Source organism: Panicum virgatum, chromosome 6K (genome assembly GCF_016808335.1).
Source record: "Panicum virgatum strain AP13 chromosome 6K, P.virgatum_v5, whole genome shotgun sequence".
NCBI lineage: Eukaryota > Viridiplantae > Streptophyta > Magnoliopsida > Poales > Poaceae > Panicum > Panicum virgatum.
The window spans coordinates 11,331,227-11,354,003 of NC_053141.1; the positions used below are offsets into that span (position 1 = coordinate 11,331,227).

General features: G+C 43.6%; 1 non-coding gene across 1 annotated transcript; it reads left to right on the top strand.

Moving 5' to 3' along the window:
- The first annotated feature begins 19,549 nt into the window (after window positions 1-19,549).
- LOC120639425 lies at window positions 19,550-19,656 on the top strand. Its single transcript, XR_005661428.1, has one exon. It is a non-coding gene; the product is annotated as a small nucleolar RNA R71 (small nucleolar RNA).
- The last annotated feature ends 3,121 nt before the right edge of the window (window positions 19,657-22,777 follow it).

The window sequence follows — 22,777 nt, forward strand, 5'->3', positions numbered from 1 at the left end:
ATGAATATCCTATGCCTACTGCTGATATGTTGATTAATGAAGCTTCCGGACATCGTGTCATTAGTTTTCTTGATGGTAACGCCGGTTACAATCAAATATTTATGGCCGAAGAAGATATGTCTAAAACGGCCTTTAGATGTCCAGGATTTATTGGTTTATTTGAGTGGGTTGTCATGACTTTTGGTTTGAAAAATACCGGTGCTACTAATCAAAGGGCTATGAATTTGATCTTTCATGATTTACTTGGTGTTATATTGGATGTCTATATTGATGATATTGTGATTAAATCGGCCGGTTTGGGAAATCATTTGGCTGATTTAAGATTGGCTCTTGAACGGATGCGTCGGTATGGTTTGAAGATGAATCCACTCAAATGTGCTTTTGGAGTATCGACTGGGAAGTTCTTGGGATTTATTATTCATGAGAAAGGCATAGAGATTGATCCAAAGCGAGTTGAAACCATGAAGCGTGTTGAAGCTCCAACTTGTAAGAAGGATTTGCAGAAATTCTTGGGTAAGGTGAATTACTTGAGGAGATTTATATTTAACTTGTCCGGGAAGATTGATTCTTTTACTCCTATTCTTCGGTTAAAAGATGAAGCCGAATTTACTTGGGGGGCAGAATAGCAAGAATCATTTGATAAGATCAAGAATTACTTGTCATCGCCGCCGGTGCTTAAGGCGCCTAGGAGAGGGGTTCCTTTTAGGCTCTATGTGGCTGCGGAGGATAAAATTAGTGGTGTTGTTTTGACTCAAGAAACCGAAGGGGAGGAGTACATTATTACTTATTTGAGCTGACGACTCATTGATGTGAAAATAAGGTATACATTTATTGAAAAGTTGTGCTTATCTTTATATTATGCTTGTACCAAGTTGAGGCATTATTTGTTATCTAGTACGTGCATAGTAACTTGTCAAGCCGATGTTATCAAGCATATGTTACAAAAGCCAATTTTGAGTGGGAGAATCGGCAAATGGGCTTATGCACTTGTAGAGTATGATTTGGCCTATGAGTCTTTGAAATCCATAAAAGGCCAAATTGTAGCAGATTTAATTGTTGAACATCAAATTAATGATAAGCATGATTTGGAAGTTGGCTATATTACTTGCACACCATGGAAATTATACTTTGATGGATCGGTTTGTGATGATGGGAGAGGGGTTGGCATTGGTAATGCTCTCATCTCTCCTAGTGGTGTTGTTTTTGAGCTATCAAACCGATTGGAAGAATTTTGCACAAAAAATCAAGTTGAATATGAAGCACTTCTGTTTGGCTTGGAGTTTTTGCAATCCATGGGCGTGAAGCATGTTGAGGCCTTTGGTGATTCACTTCTGGTGGTGCAGCAAGTATCCAAGGTATGCCAATGTTACAATGGTGTTTTAAATGCATATCTTGATAAATGCCTTGATATAATCTCTTGCTTTGATGAATTTGTAATTCAACATATTCCAAGAGAAGATAATGAAAAGGCTAATGCTCTGGCTCAATAAGCATCAGGCTATAATATGACGAAGAAATATTTCAACATTAGAAAGCCAATGTGAATTAAAGCCGAGTTACTGGTTCTGGACGAACCGATCTGACCAGTCGCTGAGACTGGTCTAACCGCTCTGACCGGTCTGACCGGTCTAGAGACCGGTCTGACCGCTGAGGGTGGCGTGAGCAGTAGTTTGGCTGAAATTCATACTCAAAAGGATGAGGTCGAAGTGCAAGATTGGAGGATGCCTATCATATCATATTTAAAAGATCCTGGTGCAGAGAGAAATATTCGGCGTTTAGCATTTAAATATGTTTTGGTTGACGATGAGCTTTATCGTCGGACTGCCGATGATATTCTTCTCAAATGTTTGGGGACCGACCAAGCCCGTGTTGCTATGGGAGAGGTGCATGAAGGCATCTGTGGTACACATTGTTGGCATTTCTTAACGCAATCACTAGGAATGGTTAGTTCCCAGCAACAGCGCCAAGAAACGCCGGGACGGTGCGGTATCTCTTAACGATTACAGAAGGATCCGTAAGGACACGATATACCGTTGTAGCATTTCACCCGGAAGTATTCAGGGTATCGTTATTTATATTTTCCCAAGAGATGGCTATGGTGTGTAAAGATGTTTACCAGATACATAACCATAACAATTATGAGATAAGGTGTAAACTACTGATCATACAGGGTTAAGTGATAATAAGATAATCGAGGGTAATGTGACACACACAAGATCAGCCAACTCTCATGAACAAAGAATAAACAAATACACCTAAGGTTAGTGGGAGCATAGGCAAACAAGATCCTAGTATACTATTCATTTCAGCAGAGAAGCTATGTTAGTCACACGCTTAGAGCTGCAGGTGCCTGGAAATTAGGGACATCGGGGAGAATGACCCGTTCTGGAGAACATCCAGACCGTTTCATCTTTGCATGAACTCCTATATGAATACCCGAACGTCCGGGAGTACGCTAACCGAGAAGCAGCTTCCTAGCGGACCGACAGGGATGTCACCACCTGTGGTCTACCCCAGTTAGACCATGGAGCACCGTCATATCCGAAGGATCACGTGTACCCGAGCCCCATGCTTGCATACGAGGTCACTACCCTAGCGCCCCGGGTCCCCCACCCTTCGGTGGACAGGTAAGACGCTAAGGCAAGCCCAAAAGCACAACGAACCGATATCCTTACCCAGATCATCTGGTCTAAGCAGGCAACTAATACAACTTGAATAAGAACAAAACTTGGCTAGGCAGGCTAAGAGCATAGCAAGATAACCAAGAATGAACTCTTTATGAATAGCATAACGATAGTCGGAATACAAAGCCATACCAGAGGCCGATGATTGCTCATCGACCCCGAGACGACTGAATTCGCTAAGGAAATGAAGTACTAGCCTAGGTCCACTACCCTAAAGAGTATAAGTCACAATGAGAGACAGAGAGAGGCTTCTCCAAGTGGTGTGCGTGTTGAGAGTGGTGAGAGGCCCCTTATATAGCTAGGAGAGGTCGGTTCCCGCCATCTCTATACATGGAAAGATGCCAAACCGCCTTCAGGAGGATAGGATCGATCTTCCCACCAAAATGCATATGAACGGGACTCAGGGGGGGTTCGGCTGACCCCTTGGTTCGGCCAGCCCCACCCTGTCGCCTCTCGCCACCGCCTTCGTCTGGGAGACTGCCTAGTGGGTCCTCTTGTCAGGTTGTCGGTGCCGGGGCTTGGTTGGTCGGTTTGGTCTGCCTGGTGCGCCTCTTTTGCTTGTGTTACGCCGGATACGATATTATGTGACTTCATCTACGTATTCTTCGTATTTTCTTCTTATTCCAGACTTGTGCTCCTAAAATCAATAATTCTCCAAAACAACTATGGAGCTAGGTTAGTGATACAAATATGTTAGTAAGAGGCATGGTTTTCCTTCTCTTGTGAGTATAGTTGACGGTTATATTTTGCACTTAACGACCGTCAACAACACCCCCAAGCTAGCCTTTTGCTCGTCCCGAGCAAAACATGGCTGATGTTTGTTGATCAGGAGTTGCTGCGATGTTGCATTTCTAACTTATACTTTAGGCACAATTGAATGCTTCTTACCTTGATTTTGAATAAGTTGGCCTTTTGTCCTTACCTCTTACCTTTACTCCTGTGGGGCTTTTAGCTTCACCTCATCTTTGGCGGTTGAGAGCCAGAATGGCATCATAGAGTGCTTGTATTTCTCTCCTTAGTTCAACTGTCAATCCGGAGTTTTTGTTAAGTTTTTCAAACGAATTTTATAAAGTTCCTCGGATGATCTCTCGGATCGCTCGATGTGTATAATTCCTTACAAGGCTTTTTATTGAGCCCTTCTTCCTCACCCTATCTCTAATGGTTGTTTTTGGTGGAATTGTAGGTATGGAAGATTTGAAGGCATACTTGCTTCTCATATTTTGCTGAGTCAAAAAACGGATCCAAAGGAGAAACAAGTCATAAACCTTAATCAAGATGTGCAAGTGTGTGGATATTTTTTGTGGATGGTGTATGAACTCCTTAGTATGAACCATCTCTCTTTCTTTCTTTTGGATAGGGGCTATCTCTTTTTTTTTCTCTTTTTTTGACATGCCGAAGCATGTGGCATACCTTCTTTGGGTATGCTTCTTTTATTGTCTCTTTTTGACATGGCGAGGCATGTGGCATACCTTCTTTGGGTATGCATCTTTTATTTCTGTTTCTTTTTGTATAGCCCCATATCCTTGATGCAATTTTCAGAGATAGGTCTCATACATAAGCATGGAGTGCTTGTTCTTAGTGTAGAAGCATAGCATATGGTGTGAATGTGTACGTAATCTTGATCATGGGAGTATGAAATGAGTCTCACTGAGGGTCACAACAATTTGACAAATCTCAATGAGATAGCAAGTTGCATATGTGGATGGTTTTGCAATGAGATCAACATATGGCTCTGGATAGGAATTTCAAATCATCGAGGAACTTTATTATATTTTTGTGTTTTCAAAATTAAATACTCCAGATATCAAGCATCATATAGGAAGGATCATAGAAACTCTATTTAACCATATCATAGCTCACAACAACTTAGATTTGGATCATGCTTTTGCTACCCACAAGTTTTAAGGTTTAAGGTTCGAACTTATAGCCAATGAACCCAAAACTAGGTAGAGCACAAAGTTGTAACTAAGCATATGAAGGAAATAAACAGAGTAACTATTCATCATTTCAACAAGAAAAACTCACATCATGCTTACTACACATATTAAAGCAAGGAAAATATTTTTGGTTTTCTAAGTTTTGCAGATTTTTATTTGATTTTAGATATGCAAATTTTTATTTAGTTTCAAGCAAAATTTTGAAAGTGGTAAAGGATAGAGTTTGACACAAGTTACCTCTCATGGGGGTCCTCCCCCAAGCTAGCTTCAGGCTCACTGCTGTTGGTTGGGGTTAAACCCAGCCCAATGGCAGTAGGCCCTCCACTCCTCCTAGGTTTGCTACTGTTGTCGCTCCAAGTTGTGGATCCTCTCTCCTGTGTGTCGCTGCCAGTTCTGAGTTGCCTCAATGTGCTGGCCCAACGATTCATTGATGTTGGTGGGGCGCACGTTCAGCTCGCCCATTTGTCGAGTCAGAGTAGAGAAACCTATGGACGAGGCTGAACGTCCGGTGGAGATCATGTGGCAGAACCACCTGAATTATCCCGGCTCAAGTGCGCAGGCCATCACCATACAGGTAACACCGGCTCAAACACACTTCAAACGGAACAATTCTTGGTCTGTCGGGTAAGATCCCGAAACAACCACCGGTTCTCGGATCGAACAGGGATACCCCGCACGAAGGCGAGTCCGGAGATATTACAACCACATGTTTTACAACACAAGCTCAGTAGTGATTACAACCAGTTCAAGACATTATTACAAAACCAAACATAGTAAAACAGTTGTACAAACCATAACTGTAAGTTCATAGTTTGAAAAGCAGTGGAAAGAGAAAACGACGGCTACAACACGTCACAAAAGTATACCAAGCTAGCCCAAGCAAGGTATCACTCGTCGGGGTCATTGCTGGCCGAAGACGGATCCCACTCTACGGACCAGCCAGGAGGCAAAGAGCAGGGCCAAGATAAACTAGCGACCTGGTCCTCAAAACTCATACCTGAAAAAGGGTTTCAACAGCAAGGCTGAGTATTCTAATACTCAGCAAGACTTAACCGTCAACGGGTATACATAGCCCACCTAACTAGACTATGCAGGGTTCTGTGAGGCTCTGGTTTTCCTTTTGCTGAAAAGCAATAAAGAGTAAGTCCTTGCTTTCAAATTTTAGCTTCCAAGATTCTAGTTGATTAACCATTCTATGTAAGCAACTACTATTCAACCATGGTAGGACTTTAAGCAATCATCAAGATTGATCAATATAATGTTGCTCTTATTACTCTGTGTGGCTAAGAGATCAAGCAGTCCCAAACCATGAGAAGTAGATGATTCGAATCGAATTTGTTAACCTGGCCAGGCAGACCTAACACACACGTTTGGAACACCGTCGGGTCATTCCCAAACAACCGTTTACCTTTCTTTCCGGCTTGGGGATAGGGTCACTCTCCCCGACTACGGGACACCAAGGTCCAACCTCGTCCCTTGTAGCCGTGGTGTTGCGCAACATAAAAATAAAACCTATCCCTAAGAGAGAGTGAAAGGTATATCCACTCCCCGGTCCAATTGGCTACTAGGCTTACCGCGTACCATATTTACGGCATGTGGCTACTACGTTCAAAAACTTAATCAGTAATACCACACACCACGACCTTAGAAAGTTTATCGACACAGACGGGGTCTCACACAAGGTCATGATATCAAACACAACCCCGTCTATCGTCCTTATATTGATAACAGAAAGTAAACAAGCAATTCCTATAGAGCTCGCGAGTGACAGGCAATCACTCGACTTTTACCGGTCCTATAAGCTTAGCAATTATTCGAACTCATGTCTAGTGTTCAGTACATAGGTTCCTAGGATCATGCATCTAGGGTTTCAATTCAAATCCTAAGAATTGTAAATGCACAAGTAAGTAATAACAGTAAATGGTATTAATTTGAAATATAGGTTATGTCTGGGGCTTGCCTTCTTGGTAGTCGCTAGCTAGGTTAGCCTTGGGCTCTTCCGGACTTTGGTCCGTGTCTTCAGTTAGTACGGCGGCATTCACTTGAGCTTCGTGATCACCTCCTTCGGACTCCAGGATCAGCTCGTATGTTCCGTCCGATAGAGCAGTCGTATCTATATGTAATGCAATAGATGAAATTACAAATACGCTCATTTCATGGTAAAGTTGTAGTCTACAAATAGCAACACAACTTAGTATATCGGCAATCGTTTATAGAGTAGATAACTAACTTTTCTAACTACACAAGGCATCATGATCAATAGCACAAAAGAAGCTCACTAACTTCATAAACAAGTGATAGTTGTTTCCTATAGCAAGTAAAACATGGTTTGCTAATAAATCAACCACACAGCACACATTCAGTAGTAAAATCAGAAAAAATTACATCAAACAGAAGGTAAACAGAGTGATCTACCCTGCAAATTTCATACCAAAACATGCAGCCATTTATTCAGGACAAATCATTTATTCAGACAACTCCTAGAACAAGATTAAATTATACAGGTTAGACCAGAGCAACCTAGAAGCTAGAAATTTAAAAGGAGGTCGACACAGAGCTAAATCAGCTACTGTAAATTTTTCAAGATTTAATCTACACAAAATTGATTCTGAGAAAATAAACAAAACTGACAGCAAACTAACAAGATTCATTTGTAGCTTCTGTTCTAGTCATGAACTGGTGCTCAAATTTTACAGACAGTAACATATGATTAAAACAAAGCTCTACAAAAAACTATTTAACATGATTAAAGCTCACTTAACAAGTATTAAATCAAAGAAAAAGATAAACAGAAGGAATGACCACGAAATTTTTATAGCAACACTAGGGTCACATGAACATCTCACCATAAAAATTTCACAGCAAGACATGGTTTAAATCATCAGTTAAGGAAAAGATAAAAACAACTAGCATTTAAACACTAGTAACACAAATCTATTTTTACAGCAAAAAATTTCAACTAACACCCATCATATTATGATTCTAATGCAAATATATCTTCAAGAGGATTCCAAAACATCAAGATTTGCATTTTTTTTATTTTTCTCTGAATTTCTATGGAATTTCAAAGTTTACAACCAAAATAACAAAGAAGTCCCTGAAGACACTATTCACTTGAGTCACGAGCTTCGTAGACAGCCCCCTGGGTTTTTGTTTCTTTCAACCCGAGGTCCCTGGCCGTGGTCAGAGGAAGGGGCGCAGGTTTGACTGGACAAATCCGGCGACGGTGATCGCCGGCGGCGAGGTTGGAGGGGCATGGGAGGTTCACCAGGCCCTTGCGCACCTGTAGATGGCCGGGATTGAGGCCGGGGTGGCCTGTAGCGGCGGTGCGACGAGAGCAGGCGGGTTGGCGGCGGAGGAGAATGGCGGAGGCGGTGCTCCAGTGAGTTCTGGGCGAGGAGGAGGGGTGGGTGAGTTGCGCGAGGTTGATGTGGAGCTGAAGGAGGGGTCAGCGCGAGAGGATGGTCTGCGGAGAGGCGGGTTCACGGCGGCGTCGAGCTCGCCGGCGTTCGGACAGAGCGGCGGCGGTGTTCTGGGGTCTGGGGTTGAGGAAGTGGCGAAAGGACGAGGGGAACGGGTTGCGGGTTTTCTTGTAGTGCTAGAGCGCGCGAGAGGAGAGAGCGGCAGGCTCTATCCCGTGCTGTCCACGGCGGCGGCGAGGTGGCGGCCGGCGGTGGTTTTCTGGGCGCGTGGCACAGCTTAAGGACTCCAGCGCGAAGGGTAGAGGACGGTGGAAGCTTGGGCGCGACGCGTAGAGAAACTAGCAGGCAGGAGGTGGCCTCCCGGCCGTTCCACAGCGGCGGGTGGCAGCGCCGCTGTCTGCCGGCGGCGTGGAGCAGAGGAAACAGGCAGGTAGGCTGGAGGAAGGAGAAAACGAACTGATTTGCAATTTCAGAAATTTCAGAAACCTTACTGTAAACCATCAATAACTTTTAATCTAGGGCTCAAATGAAAAAGTGCCCAACATGAAAATTGTTCAACTTTTCAAGATCTACAACTTTGATGTTGTGCAAAAATTTATTTGATCAAAGGTTAAAGAGTTATTTTTAAAAACATAAGAAGGATTTTGAATTCAAAGGACTTTTGTCTTTTCCAAGGTAATTTCACATCAAATCTAGGCTGAAATGTAAATTTTGCTGCCAAGTAATGATTACACTACATTTTTCAAATAAACCCTCCACAAAAGCCATAAACTCACATCCTATTCAAATAAAACTATAAAGTTGACCTTAGAACAATTCATAATTACACAAAGGTCCTTAAAGTTTTAAAATAGGCCCTTGCTCAAACAATTTCACATATGAAGCACAAGAAATAAAAGTAGTTTTATTGTGCAGACACCAAGGGTGTCACAGCCTTCCCCCCTAAAAGGAATCTCGCCTCGAGATTACAGGAAGAAAATGAATGGAAAGGTTTGATACCTGAATTTGTTCTAAGAAAGTCGGGAAAGTTTCTTTGGAGAAAATTTTCAGTCTCCCAAGTGGCTTCTTCCTCAGTATGATGATTCCACTGGATTTTGTACATTTTAACTTTCTCCCTTCTAGTACTTCTTTCTTTGGTGTCAAGAATTTTGATTGGGTACTCAGCGTAAGATAAATCGGATTCAACCTCAATATCTTGTGGTTTAAGAATCTCAGTGGGCACTTTGATGCACTTCTTAGGTTGAGATACATGAAAAACATCATGAATGGCTGCCAACTGAGAAGGAAGACGAATCCGGTAAGCAACTGGTCCATAAGTTTCGATGATTTCAAATGGTCCGATGTATCGAGGTGCCAATTTCCCTTTTATGCCGAAGCGTTGAACACCTCTAGTAGGAGATACTCGCAAATATACGAAATCCCCTTGATTGGGCTACTTTAAGATTAGCCTGGATAACTTTGACTTTCTCTTCTACTTCAGTAACTAGATCTGGCCCAAATATTTTGCGTTCTCCCGCTTGTGACCAACACAAAGGAGTTCGACACCTTCGACCGTATAATGCTTCAAATGTTGCCATTTGCAAGCTGGATTGATAACTGTTATTATATGAGAACTCTGCCAGTGCTAGGCACTTATCCCAGTTCTTGCCATATTGAATAGCACATGCCCTCAACATGTCTTCAAGGATTTGATTGATTCGTTCAGTTTGCCCATCTGTTTGTGGATGATAAGCTGAACTACGAATCAATTTAGTTCCAAGGGATTCTTGCAATTGCTCCCAGAAATGTGCAATAAACTAAGCCCCACGATCAGAAATGATCGTCATTGGAACTCCATGCAAACGAACAATTTGGTCAAGATAGATCTCTGCATACCTCTTGGCCGAATAAGTTGTATTCACCAGAATAAAATGAGCGGTCTTGGTGAGTCTATCAATGATTACCCAAATAGAATCATGCTTCTGCAAAGTGTTGGGTAAACCGACAATAAAATCCATACTGATGTCCTCCCATTTCCAGGATGGAATGGGTAAAGGTTGGAGAGTACCAGCTACTTTCAAGTGACTAGCTTTAACTCTTTGACAGACATCACACTCAGAAATATATCTGGCGATCTCTCTTTTCATTCGAGTCCACCAGAAATTTTGTTTAAGATCTTGGTACATCTTTGTACTACCTGGATGAATCGAAAACTTTGATAGATGTGCTTCGTCAAGGATTTGTTTTCTAAGCTGGTGATCCTTGGGTACAACAAGACGAAATTCAAACCATAGAACTCCTTTATGATCCACTCGGGAACACTTGTACTTTGCTTCTCCTTGGGATAACTTTTCCTTGATGATTTTGATACCTTCATCATGTAATTGTGCCATGATGATACTATCATGAAGTGTAGGCTCGACAGCTATATGGTTCAGACTTCCTTGAGGTACCATTTCTAGATTTAGTTTCATCATTTCCTGGAATAGAGTTTCGTTGAATGGCTCTACAAATAGCCAATGACATTGTGACTTGCGGCTGAGTGCATCCGCAACCACATTAGCCTTTCCTGGATGATAGTGCACTTCTAGATCATAATCCTTTATCAACTCTAGCCAGCGTCTCTGTCTCATGTTGAGATCAGCTTGGGTGAAGATATACTTGAGACTCTTATGGTCTGTAAATATTACAATGAGTTCCCATAAGATGATGTCTCCAGAGCTTAAGAGCATGAATGACCGCTGCTAACTCCAGATCTTGTGTTGGATAGTTCTTCTCATGATTCCGGAGAGCTCTTGATGCATAAGCAATAACTCGGTTGTCTTGCATAAGCACGCAACCAAGTCCCGTACCAGAAGCATCACAATAGACATCAAAAGGTTTGGTACTGTCCGGTGTAGCCAGCACTGGAGCAGTAGTCAATCGTGCTTTAAGAGTTTGAAAGGCTTCTTCACATTTATCATCTCAAACAAATTTCACTCCTTTCTTTAATAACTCCGTCATAGGCTTGGCTATTCTGGATAAATCAGGAATGAATCGATGATATTATCCAGCTAAACCAAGAAAATTGCGAATTTGATGAACTGAAGTAGGAGATTCCCAATCCATAACTTCTTGCACTTTAGTTGGATCAACTGATATACCATCACTGGAGATAGTATGGCCTAAAAATTTCACACTATCCTGCCAAAATTCACACTTGGAGAATTTGGCATAAAGATGATGATCTCGTAATCTCTGAAGAACAATGCGTAAATTCTGAGCATGATCTTCTTCATTCTTGGAGTAGATCAAAATGTCATCGATGAACACCACAACAAATTTATCAAGCTCCGGCATGAAGATTGAATTCATTAGGTACATAAAATATGCTGGGGCGTTGGTAAGACCAAAAGACATAACCAGATACTCATAGAGTCCATATCTGGTCGAGAAAGCTGTTTTTGGGATGTCACAAGGCTTGATCTTTATTTGATGGTAGCCAGAACGAAGATCGATCTTAGAGAAAACCTTGGCTCCAGCTAACTGATCAAACAGGATATCAATGCGGGGAAGAGGATACTTGTTTTTAATAGTGACTGCATTGAGTGGCAGATAATCAACACATAGCCTCAAACTGTTGTCCTTCTTCTTCACAAACAGGGCTGGACATCACATATCACCATGGGGATGTTTAGCCTAAAAATTCACTTTTCGTCGTTCTGTGCTATGCTGCTAATCAACAGAGATCATAGTAGTGATTAGACTATAAATATAGTCTCACAGATTCAATAGGCTTAAATTTGATGAGCACCCATGTCACAAAGTTTGCAACATCATTAGTATTCATCAAACAACCTAGAAATGCACAAATGAAGAGATTTGGCAAGTAGGAAGATCATGGTTTCCAAACTGATAGCTATTATTCATATTACATCCTAGATAGTCTTTATAGTACAAACCTAGCATCAAGCTTCCTTACCACATATATTACAACAAGTGGTACTCCTTCCTAGGGCTATTTTACAACATCTTCTTCCCTATGTACATATACTACAGCAGGAAAAACACATGCTTTCTAGGACAAGTCTAGAAGTCGTCGAGGTTGCCCACAGAGGAAGCACTGCCGGAGGAAGAGTCGTCCGGCTGAGGATTAGGCTCGGCAAGCGCGTGTTCTGAATCTAAATCAGAAACTCCCTCAATCTCCTCTGGGTCTTCTGCGGCTGCAGGCTCGGCTGGAACAACTGGGGGTATTGGCTGCTCATGGAGCATACAATATGGGCCATAGCATCATCCAAATCCGCTTGGAGTTCATGAACCTGCCCCTGAAGAAAACCAATCACTGTGTTGCGCTGCACTATCTCAGCACCATGCTCCAGAACCTGAAGCTCAAACTGTGCAATGGCGTGATCTCTCCCAGCAACGGCCTCATTAAGCCCCTGAATCTGAGTGTCTCTCAAACGAAGACCTCACTGAAAAGTCTGGGCCAAGTCTATCACCTGCTCCATGTGCCTCTGCTGGAGAATCTGATTGTGGGACTGAGCATTCATATACTTGGTCACAGCCTGAATAGTCTCCTCCACTACATCTCCAACTAGGTGTCCAAAGTAGGTGGTTCTGAAAAGCCACTCTGCGTTGCCAGCATTGACTGCCGGAAACAAACCAATAGGATAAGCAGCTACTTCCTTGGGATGATGCTCACAAAAAGTAGTGATAGCTTTGAGAGCTGCTGTCTCAAAAGCGTCCACAAGACGATACCCAATCACCTCAATCTCAATAGGTGGCCACTCCAAAGTGGGGTGCTGAGGAATGGTCATGGTAACTTTGCTCTTCTGAACTCCATCCTCAGAAAACTGGCGTCCCTTGTACCGGGGTGGGTCTGGGTAGTGGGAAATACGGAGTGTATCTCACAAAATCCTCGGAAAGCCCTCCCAGTATAAGCAATTAGTATGAGCACATCCCTCCTCATCCCAAAAGACATTGTGACAGTTCGCCATCTGAATCACAAAGGATTGAAATGTGAGTAATATGATTATCTCAAGACTTCTCAAATGTAACTTTAAGAAGACTGCGAAAAAATTGTGATTCTAACTCAAAAGTATACAAGGCTCAGGAAGTAAACAAACCACAATTGGTACTGGTTCATCATTTGAGATTCTATGGAATGAAAAGATCATCAAGACATCAAGATGGAACTAAGGATAAAGACATAACTCAATCTCCCTCTCTCAAACCATAGACTTTCTTGAGTTTAATCTAAATGCTCTAATAACATGCTCCCCAAACCAAGTTTTCATTCAACTCGTTGTTTAACCACACTAAAACATATTCATGAAAACAAACTCTAGAGATTCCTTAAGAAGACTCATGTAACATTTTCTAATTCTGGGAATCAAAGCAAACATCAACCAAATATGCATGCACGTCCTGTTCGTTCCTCACAAGATAAACAATTGCCAACTATTGTTGGGCTTACGTGGTTAGCACGGTGGCATAACATAGATACGGCTCTCCCTATATAGCTAGTCGATAAATTCTAACCGTTCTTAACTTATCAAATCGTGGTTAGTGTACCTGCAGAAGATTGATAGAACATATATATATCCATTGAACCTTTCATGCCAGCACTCATGAAAGCATTCCCATACATTACCGCTCACTATAGAAGCGGTAGCCATACAATTTCCGCCGTATGGCCAACGTTAACATACGCCACTGAGATAGCGTATTCACGAGTTCCTTTACTCCCAATATAGTCGACCGGGGGTCGGTATATTGGCAGCAGCTCAAGTAGGTCACTGCTTGAGCGCAACGTTCGGTTCGCATCGCTGAGGGAAGGTCAGACTCCCTCAGCTGACTGAGGATCCTTACCTTCTTACCTTAACGTAGATGCGTCGTTACAAAAATCAAGGGTTGCTTGTGAGTATGGTTTGAAAAAAATGTAAAGTGCTGGAAGTCAGATAAAATAAATCATACACAGATAGCCACCTAGTAACTCCCTAAATTCCCTAGGACTTTATGTTCTATGCATAACCCTTAACGAAACTACGTTGGTTTCAGAAATACCTTGTTGGTCAAATTTTATACGGAAAGCGATTTTTAAGATTCCAACACCTCTGGTGTACGCTTGCAGCTCTGATACTAGCTGTGGCAGAACCACCTGAATTATCCCGGCTCAAGTGCGCAGGCCATCACCATAAAGGCAACACCAGCTCAAACGCACTTCAAATGGAACAATTCTTGGTCTGTCGGGTAACGTACCGATACAACCACCGGTTCTCGGATCGAACAAGCATACCCCGCACGAAGGCGAGTCCAGAGGTATTACAACCACATGTTTTACAACACAAGCTCAGTAGTGATTACAACCAGTTCAAGACATTATTACAAAACCAAACTTAGTAAAACAGTTGTACAAACCATAACTGTAAGTTCAGAGTTTGAAAAGCAATGGAAAGAGAAAACAACGGCTACAACACGTCACAAAAGTATACCAAGCTAGCCCAAGCAAGGTATCACTCGTCAGGGTCATTGCTGGCCGAAGACGGATCCCACTCTACGGACCAGCCAGGAGGCAAAGAGCAGGGCCAAGATAAACTAGCGACCTGGTCCTCAAAACTCATAACTGAAAAAGGGTTTCAACAGCAAGGCTAAGTATTCTAATACTCAGCAAGACTTAACCGTCAACGGGTATACATAGCCCACCTAACTAGACTATGCAAGGTTCTGTGAGGCTCTGGTTTTCCTTTTGTTGAAAAGCAATAAAGAGTAAGTCCTTACTTTCAAATTTTAGCTTCTAAGATTCTAGTTGATTAACCATTCTATGTACGCAACTACTATTCAACCATGATAGAACTTTAAGCAATCATCAAGATTGATCAATATAATGTTGCTCTTATTACTCTGTGTGGCAAAGAGATCAAGCTGTCCCAAACCATGAGAAGCGGACGATTTGAATTGAATTTGTTAACCTGGCCAGGCAGACCTAACACACACGTTTGAAACACCGTCGGGTCGTTCCTAAACAACCGTTTACCTTTCTTTCCGGCTTGTGGATAGGGTCACTCTCCCCGACAATAGGGCACCAAGGTCCAACGTCATCCCTTGTAGCCGCGGTGTTGCACAATATAAAAATAAAATCTATCCCTAAGAGAGAGTAAAAGGTATATCCACTCCCAGTCCAATCGGCTACTAGGCTTACTGCGAACCATATTTACGGCATGTGGCTAGTACGTTCAAAAACTTAATCAGCACTACCACACACCGCGACCTTAGCAAGTTCATCGACACAGACGGGGTCTCACACAAGGTCATGATATTGAACACAACCCCGCCCGTCATCCTTATATTGATAACAGAAAGTAAACAAGCAATTCCTATAGAGCTCGCGAGTGACAGGCAATCACTCGACTTTTACCGGTCCTATAAGCTTAGCAATTATTCGAACTCATGTCTAGTGTTCAGTACATAGGTTCCTAGGATCATGCATCTAGGGTTTCAATTCAAATCCTAAGAACTGTAAATGCACAAGTAAGTAATAACTGTAAATGGTATTAATTTGAAATATAGGTTATGTCCGGGGCTTTCCTTCTCGGTAGTCGCTAGCTAGGTTAGCCTTGGGCTCTTCTGGACTTTGGTCCGGGTCTTCAGTCAGTACGGCAGCGTTCACTTGAGCTTCATGATCACCTCCTTCGGACTCTGGGATCAGCTTGTATGTTCCGTCCGATAGAGCAGTCGTATCTATATATAATGCAATAGATGAAATTACAAATACGCTCATTTCATGGTAAAACATGGTTTGCTAATAAATCAACCACTCAGCACACATTAAGTAGTAAAATCAGCAAAAATTACCTCAAACAGAAGCTAGGCTGAAATGTAAATTTTGCTGCCAAGTAATGATTACACTACATTTTTCAAATAAACCCTCCACAAAAGCTATAAACTCACATCCTATTCAAATAAAACTATAAAGTTGACCTTAGAACAATTCATAATTATACAAAGGTCCTTAAAGTTTTAAAATGGGCCCTTGCTCAAATAATTTCACATATGAAACACATGAAATAAAAGTAGTTTTATTGTGCAGACACCTAGGGTGTCACAGATCGGGGGTCCACTAGAGCTGGAACTAGTGGACCGGCGCCCTTGGGCCTGCCCTGCCCACTCCTCTGTACTCGCGCTGTGCCATGATGAACCACCCGCCTCATGGTGATATGAGGTTTGAGTATGCTGAGGAGGTGTTGGCGTTTCTTCCCTTCTGGTCTTGCTCCTTGTCATCCTGCCAGGTAAACCAGAAACACTATGCCTACGGCCCCCTTCTCGTTGAACGAGAGGGATGGTTAGCGAACGGCAATTATACAAATGGAAGTCCGCATTGGGCAGTGAAATCTCATTTGTATAGCCCATGAAGAGGAAAATCAAAGAGTCATTCGGGCCTTTCTTAAGTGTGCGACCTTGAATCAAATAAGACTCATCGATATACGCGCAGTCACCCTCAATGAATGGAATGGAATTCCCCTCTAAGGCACCAAGACGTGTAGCGATACGAGTAATCAAAGAAGTACACTCAATAGGACCCATCATCTTGAAATTTGAAAGCCATTGCTTAACCAAAGCTTGCGCGGGGGAGATTTTGATCTTGTTGACCATGGCATATAAAATGATCAACTCATTGTTGCGCACGGGTTAGACATCATCTCTTGGAAAGAGAGTGATGGCTAACCACTTGTGCATCAAATGAAGAGTTGGATTATGAATGTCGTTGCACCGGGGTGCAAATTTGCCATGGACAACTTGACCCGAAATCTGTCCCCAAAATTCATGACGATTAAAACTGCGGCAAGCTTGCTCAAGAGAAATCGGCCAGTGTTTGGTTAAGTCGAGGTGGCTAGCAAAAGTTTTCCCAGAAAGCAAATATTCCTTCCCGAAAAGTCGAAAATAAACCCCATTTTCCACCTCCAGAAGAGTGAAAAGAAATTGGATGGTGAGGAGCCGAGAACCGTACTCCTCAACGGGAGTGAAGTTGCTCCATCCAATTGCGTGCCAAACATTAGCGAAGTCTTTGTACATACCTATTTTGATGAGAAGTTCCGGATCGAAGGCTCGGGTGTGGACGAAGCTTCGGTCCTTGATAATGGCATAGGCTTGTCGCTCACGAGCATCACACAAGTCGAGGTAGGGAGCATCATCTTCATCAATTTCCATGGCCTCGGCTTGTGGCTCGGCTTGCACCTCTTCGTATTGTTCTTCTTGTTCATCTTGTTCTTAGTCCATCGTGGTCGGTGTTCGTGTAGGTTTGGGAGAATGGCAAGAGCTTGACTCACCCCATGAATGGGACGAGCCTAACCTCATCATCCTCTTGATGGCTCCGGTTATCTTCTGACATGCACCCTTCATGCTTGCAACAAGAGCAAACAAGAACGAACGAGAACAACTCGATTCGGGTTACGTTAGTGAAATGAAAATGAAACTCTTACCCGAATATTGTTCCTCCAAGTGTGTAAACAATCTTGTAGCAAAGAAATGAGAGAGAGATTTTCTTGCAATCAAACTTGAGCCAAAATCCAATGAAAACCTAAGAGCAAAGTTTGAGAGAGGTTGAGAGGGAGTAAGTGAATGAGAGTTGAGTGTGAGAGCTCAACACCCACCTCTCGGCCTCTATTTAAAGAGAGAAAGGCCGGGCACCGTTGGGAGGAGCTGGGCACAATGGCTAGTAGCTGTTGGAAAAAGCTGGCAGTGGACCGTTGCCAGGTGGGGTCGGCCGACCCAGGGGTTTGGCCGGCCCCCCTGTGGGCCCACTGGCTGACAGCCAGGGCCTAGTTGCTCCCCAACGGTAATAAACTTTGGACACTTGGGTGCTAGGCTAAACTTTGCCTCGAAAGATTTTCAAAAGTATTTTTCTTCAAAGGATTTCAATGCTCAAAATATTTTTGGATTTTTGTAAAAACAGAAAAGGTGCTAGAAAAGATTCTAGCATGCATTGGTGTTTTGAAAATTCAAATATGCAGTGGGAAAAATTTAATATGAGATAAGTACCGATTTACCTTCGGCAAGGGCTCGGCGTTTTGAGTCTGACGAGCGGGACCTTTCTCCTACACTGACTTACCATTGTTCGGCTCGTCCTGGAGAAGTGGACGAGGACGAACTCTCAACCTTACGCCACACCTTCTTTGATCGTCTTCTTTTGGATCGGGTGGTCGTATGTTCTTCAGGCTGGGGTTCGGGTGAACCCCAGAGCGCTTGCCCTTCACTGTCTTGTTGTATCATGAAACGCTGCTCTTCCCTTTGCTTGAACCTGAAAAACAAGTCCTCCTTTTCGATGCAGAAATGGATTTCTCCCCTTCCGACGTCGATCCTTGCCTTGGCGGACCTTAGGAAAGGTCGACCAATTATGAGGTCGACTCCAAGGTTTCCTTCCATGTCCATTACCACAAAATCGGCAATGATGGAGTCTCGTACTCGTACGAAGACGTGTTAGGCTATCCCTTCGGGATATCGAACTGTCAAATCTGCAAGCTGTACAAGCATAGTTGTGGGGGAAAGAGCAGGATAATCGAGTTCTTCATATATTACCTTGGGCATTATGTTCACGCTTGCCCCCAGATCGCATAGACATTGCTCAAAGTGCTTGACGTTAATCGAGCAGCTGATCATGGAGACCCCTGGATCCTTTTGTACTGCTGCCACCTTGCCATCCCAAAAGTCGTTCATTGGGGGATTGTACCTACCTACATGGTTAGTACATGGGGCCCACCGAGGAAGGTTGCCCCACCCGGTAGACACCATGTTTGCAGTTTCAACGGGAGATTCGGGTTGCCCCGGGATCTTCCCAGTCTCAGCAGAAGGAATGGCAACAGCAATTTGAGCCAGCTGTGTTTCTATCATTTTGTTGAAACTTAACTGATTTTTCAAGCCATAAGAAAGAGTTTCAACTTTTGTATTAATATTTTCTAAAACTTTGTCATTGGCAGCAAGCTTTTTATTTAAAGATTCATTGATTTTAGCTTGGCCAAAGACAAGATCTCTCAAGGAGGGTTGGTTTGAATTAAAATTCGAATTGAAATTGGAGTTGAAATTATTACCTCCTCCTTGGAATGGTGGGCGTGCTTGACCCCACCCTTGGCCACCTTGTGGACGGAACCCGTTGTTGTTGTTGTTGATGTAGGCCGCATCTTCACGGGTCTCGGGGCAGTCATTCCCCGAGTGTCCACCATTACCACAAACTTCGCACATCATGTATGAGTTCATGGCTTGGGCGTAGTTGTTCCTGTGCTCTTTGAATTCCGCCATTTCGTGTAAATGGTTGAGTAGGATGTCCATCTTGGCGATGAGCATATCTGTCTCCTTGACGGTATACATTCCGCCCTTGGTTTGGGGCTGGGAACGCTCCTCGTTCCAGCCCTGGTTGGCGACCATCTTCTCGATCAAGGCTTTGACATTGGCAATGGTGAGATCGAGATAGGCCCCTCCAGCAGCAGCATCCAAGCAGGCTCTTGATGTTGTCGTTAGCCTATTGTAGAAGCTTTGGAGTATGAGCCACTCGTCCATCACATGATGAGGACAGGTGAGTATGTACTCTTGCAGTCTCTCCCAAGCTTCTGGGATGGATTCCATCCCTGTCTGCTGGAAACTTGATATTCATCCTCGCAAGGCATTTGTTTTACCTAGCGGGAAGAACATGGCGAGGAACGCCGTGGAACCTTTGCTTTCCCAGGAGGGAGAAAGGAAACAAGCGAAGCCTGATGATGTCAGCCGTAACGCCCCTCTTGGCGCTCCTTAAGTATCCATTTTATCCCCTGTTTAACTTTGATAATGGCATGAATTTAATATCAAAATCACTAACCATCCTAACCTCGGCCCAATTATTGATCGTTTTCACGTTTGCACATATATTTTGGAGGTACTTCGTTTTTGCAGGTTTTTTGACCAATTTTGGAGCATGAAATGGCAAGGCCCACGACCACGCGATGACACAAAGAATGACGAAGGCCAAAGCCCGAACAAAGGATCGAAGGCCATGATGATTAGAGGCCCGTTCATGCATATCCACCCTCCAATGAAGCCCAAAAGACAAAGCCCACAAGATAAGATCGAGATACTTCGGGGCTAAGCAAAGCAAAGAGATATTTAAGGAAGGATTTTCCATCCTATCCTTCTCCTCGAAGAAATCTCGAAGATAACGACGTCTAAAGGGGTGCAATCGTGAAAGACATAAACTCTAGAAGATTCCAGGAGACTTCGGGAGAAAGATGAACACGAGCCGGCGAAGGAAAGACCCAGGCCGGCCGGCCTAGGCTCATTGGGCCGACCGGCCCAGCCCATTTTTAGGTCGGTTCGACCTCCCCTTTGACCGAGGGTTCCCTGAGGCTATTTAAAGACCCCTCCCCAAGGTTCACGGGGAGATCAATTCGGGAGACGACGCCAAGGAGCAGAGAAGATAGAGGGACACCTCTCGGAGAGCCGAGGGTCGTGCTAGTTGTCTAGGGTTCACCCTAGCCGATGTGGGAACCTTGCAAGGAAGACCACGTCGGAGTTCTGGAGCTAGGATCATCAAGATCAAGGTAGGGCCCCGGTTGTGATCTTGTGATGTACTATCATTCATGGTGAAGTTATTTGTGATTCCGAATGTTTAGCGACCATGTTCTCTCTTTCGATTTCGTGCTTTTCTTTGGGTTCGCTTCATCCTAGATCTATTATCGAGATAGATCGCTTAGCATGATCTTGTAGTCATGGTGGCTAGAGGTTCATGGCGGAACTACCAAAGGGGGTTCAACTTGCTTCAGGGTATTTCGTTCAAAAGGGGGGCGTCGTGACAGGCCGTCTCCACAGAGTAGGCGGAGTATCGAGGGATCGGATTGGAGATTTTGGGTTTAAAGAGGCTTTTCATTGAGATTCACATCTACCTTACTTCACTTCATCTAGCTGGAACTACAACATATGCATGATCTAGGTGATCTAGATTGGTTATCTCTAACTTTCTCTTGCTATCTTCGGTGTTTGTTGTTTTTAGTAGATTAGATTCGTTTTCACCATCTCACACAAAGGAATTTCTATGCTAGTAGATTGTTTCTTGTCTCTTTGGTTCCATGGATTGATAAACCTTGGGGGAATACTCTGAGGAAAAAGCTACATGAAACCGTGCGCTTGCGGTATATAAATTGGGGGCGCTAAGGAGCGTCAACAAGCTTTTCTGGCACCGTTGCCGGGGAACCATCGATTTAAGATCCAATCTTACTTGCATTCGTAAATATTTCTTGATTTTTCTTTTTGACCCTTTTTTTAGATCTCTTATTTTTTTGAGCTAACTAAAAAAACGGATCTATTCCACGAAAATCAATCTAATCTAGAATTTTCTTTATTTTGCTTTATTTTGCTTTTATGTTTTAGATCTTGTATATTCATCTTTTAGATCTCGTATATTTTTTTCTTTTTTCACTAACCCCTAACAGGAGATGGACGGGAGCCTCTCCAACAAACCCGAAAATTTTGTGGATGATCCAGAAAAAAATTACAGGCAAAGGAGACGAGAAGCACGATCAAGGAAGCCGGAACTAGTAGATCCAAAAGTTGAAGCCGACGATTCATCGTCTTCACCCCAAGCAACTCCACCAACAAGTCGAAAGGAGGCGCCACTTCACCAAGGGATTGCGCTACCAGAGCCGGAGCGTACGATCGGAGAGCTATGCACTCCGGACGTTTGGGACTTGCCGATCCAAAATCTTGACAACATCGGAGTTCCGTTCGAGATCAAGACTTCAATCATAAGGATGGTGCAAAGCTCGCCCTTCACTGGAAAAGAAGACGCTAATCTACACCTTCAAGCGTTCCTCCAACTATGCCGCACCTTTGACATGCAAGGGATGACTCAAGATCAAAAAAGAGTGAGGCTCTTTCCGTTCTCTCTACTTGGGAGAGCGCTGCAATGGTTTCATTCTCTACCACCGCGCACGGTGCAAAATTGGGAGTCCTTGATGAAAGAATTCATGACGGAGTTCTACTCGCCGGGCAAGACCCAGATTCTGCGCAACAAGATTGCAACATTCGCGCAAGCCCCGACGGAGACTATTGCGGAAGCCTATGAACGCTTCAACGACTACATCCGTGCCGTACCCCATCACAAGTTTTCAAGGGAGGATGTAGTCCAGAAGTTCTATCAAGGCCTCACTACTGCATCAAGGGGGATCATTGACTAATCGGCCGGAGGTTCTATCATTGTGCTCATGCCTACTCAAGTTTTCAAGCTATTCAAGAAGGTGGCGGACAATGACACATGGGCATCATCGGGGCGCCTACAACCACTCCAAGCCGTGGGCGCCGCAAAGAGTGTATTACAAGTGGAACGCGAAGAAGTGCTAGAAGGGAAGATCGACTCGCTCATGAGAAGGTTGGAGAAGATGGAAGTGGAAAAGAGAGAAGCCCAAGCTATCGATTTAAAGGTGGCTGAAGAAAGGTCTACATGTGAAGAATGTGGAGAGTACGACCATGTCCAAAAGAATTGCCCGGAGGAAGCCAAGATGCTCGACTACATGAAGAAGGGAGAATGGATTCCGCCAACCAACTTCCGCTACGGGCAAGGTAGACCCCAGTTTAATGCAAGCTCTTCTATTTAAAACTCGGTGCCTCTTCGTATACAATTGAAGGAGTTCATGGAGGAGCAAGGCAAGATCAACAAGGACACCGTCACCAAGTTTAAGGCTATGGACAAGATCTTGGAGAACATTGATGGCAAGGTGACGGAGGTCGGGAGCTCTAACCTTCAAGTACTCAACATGAT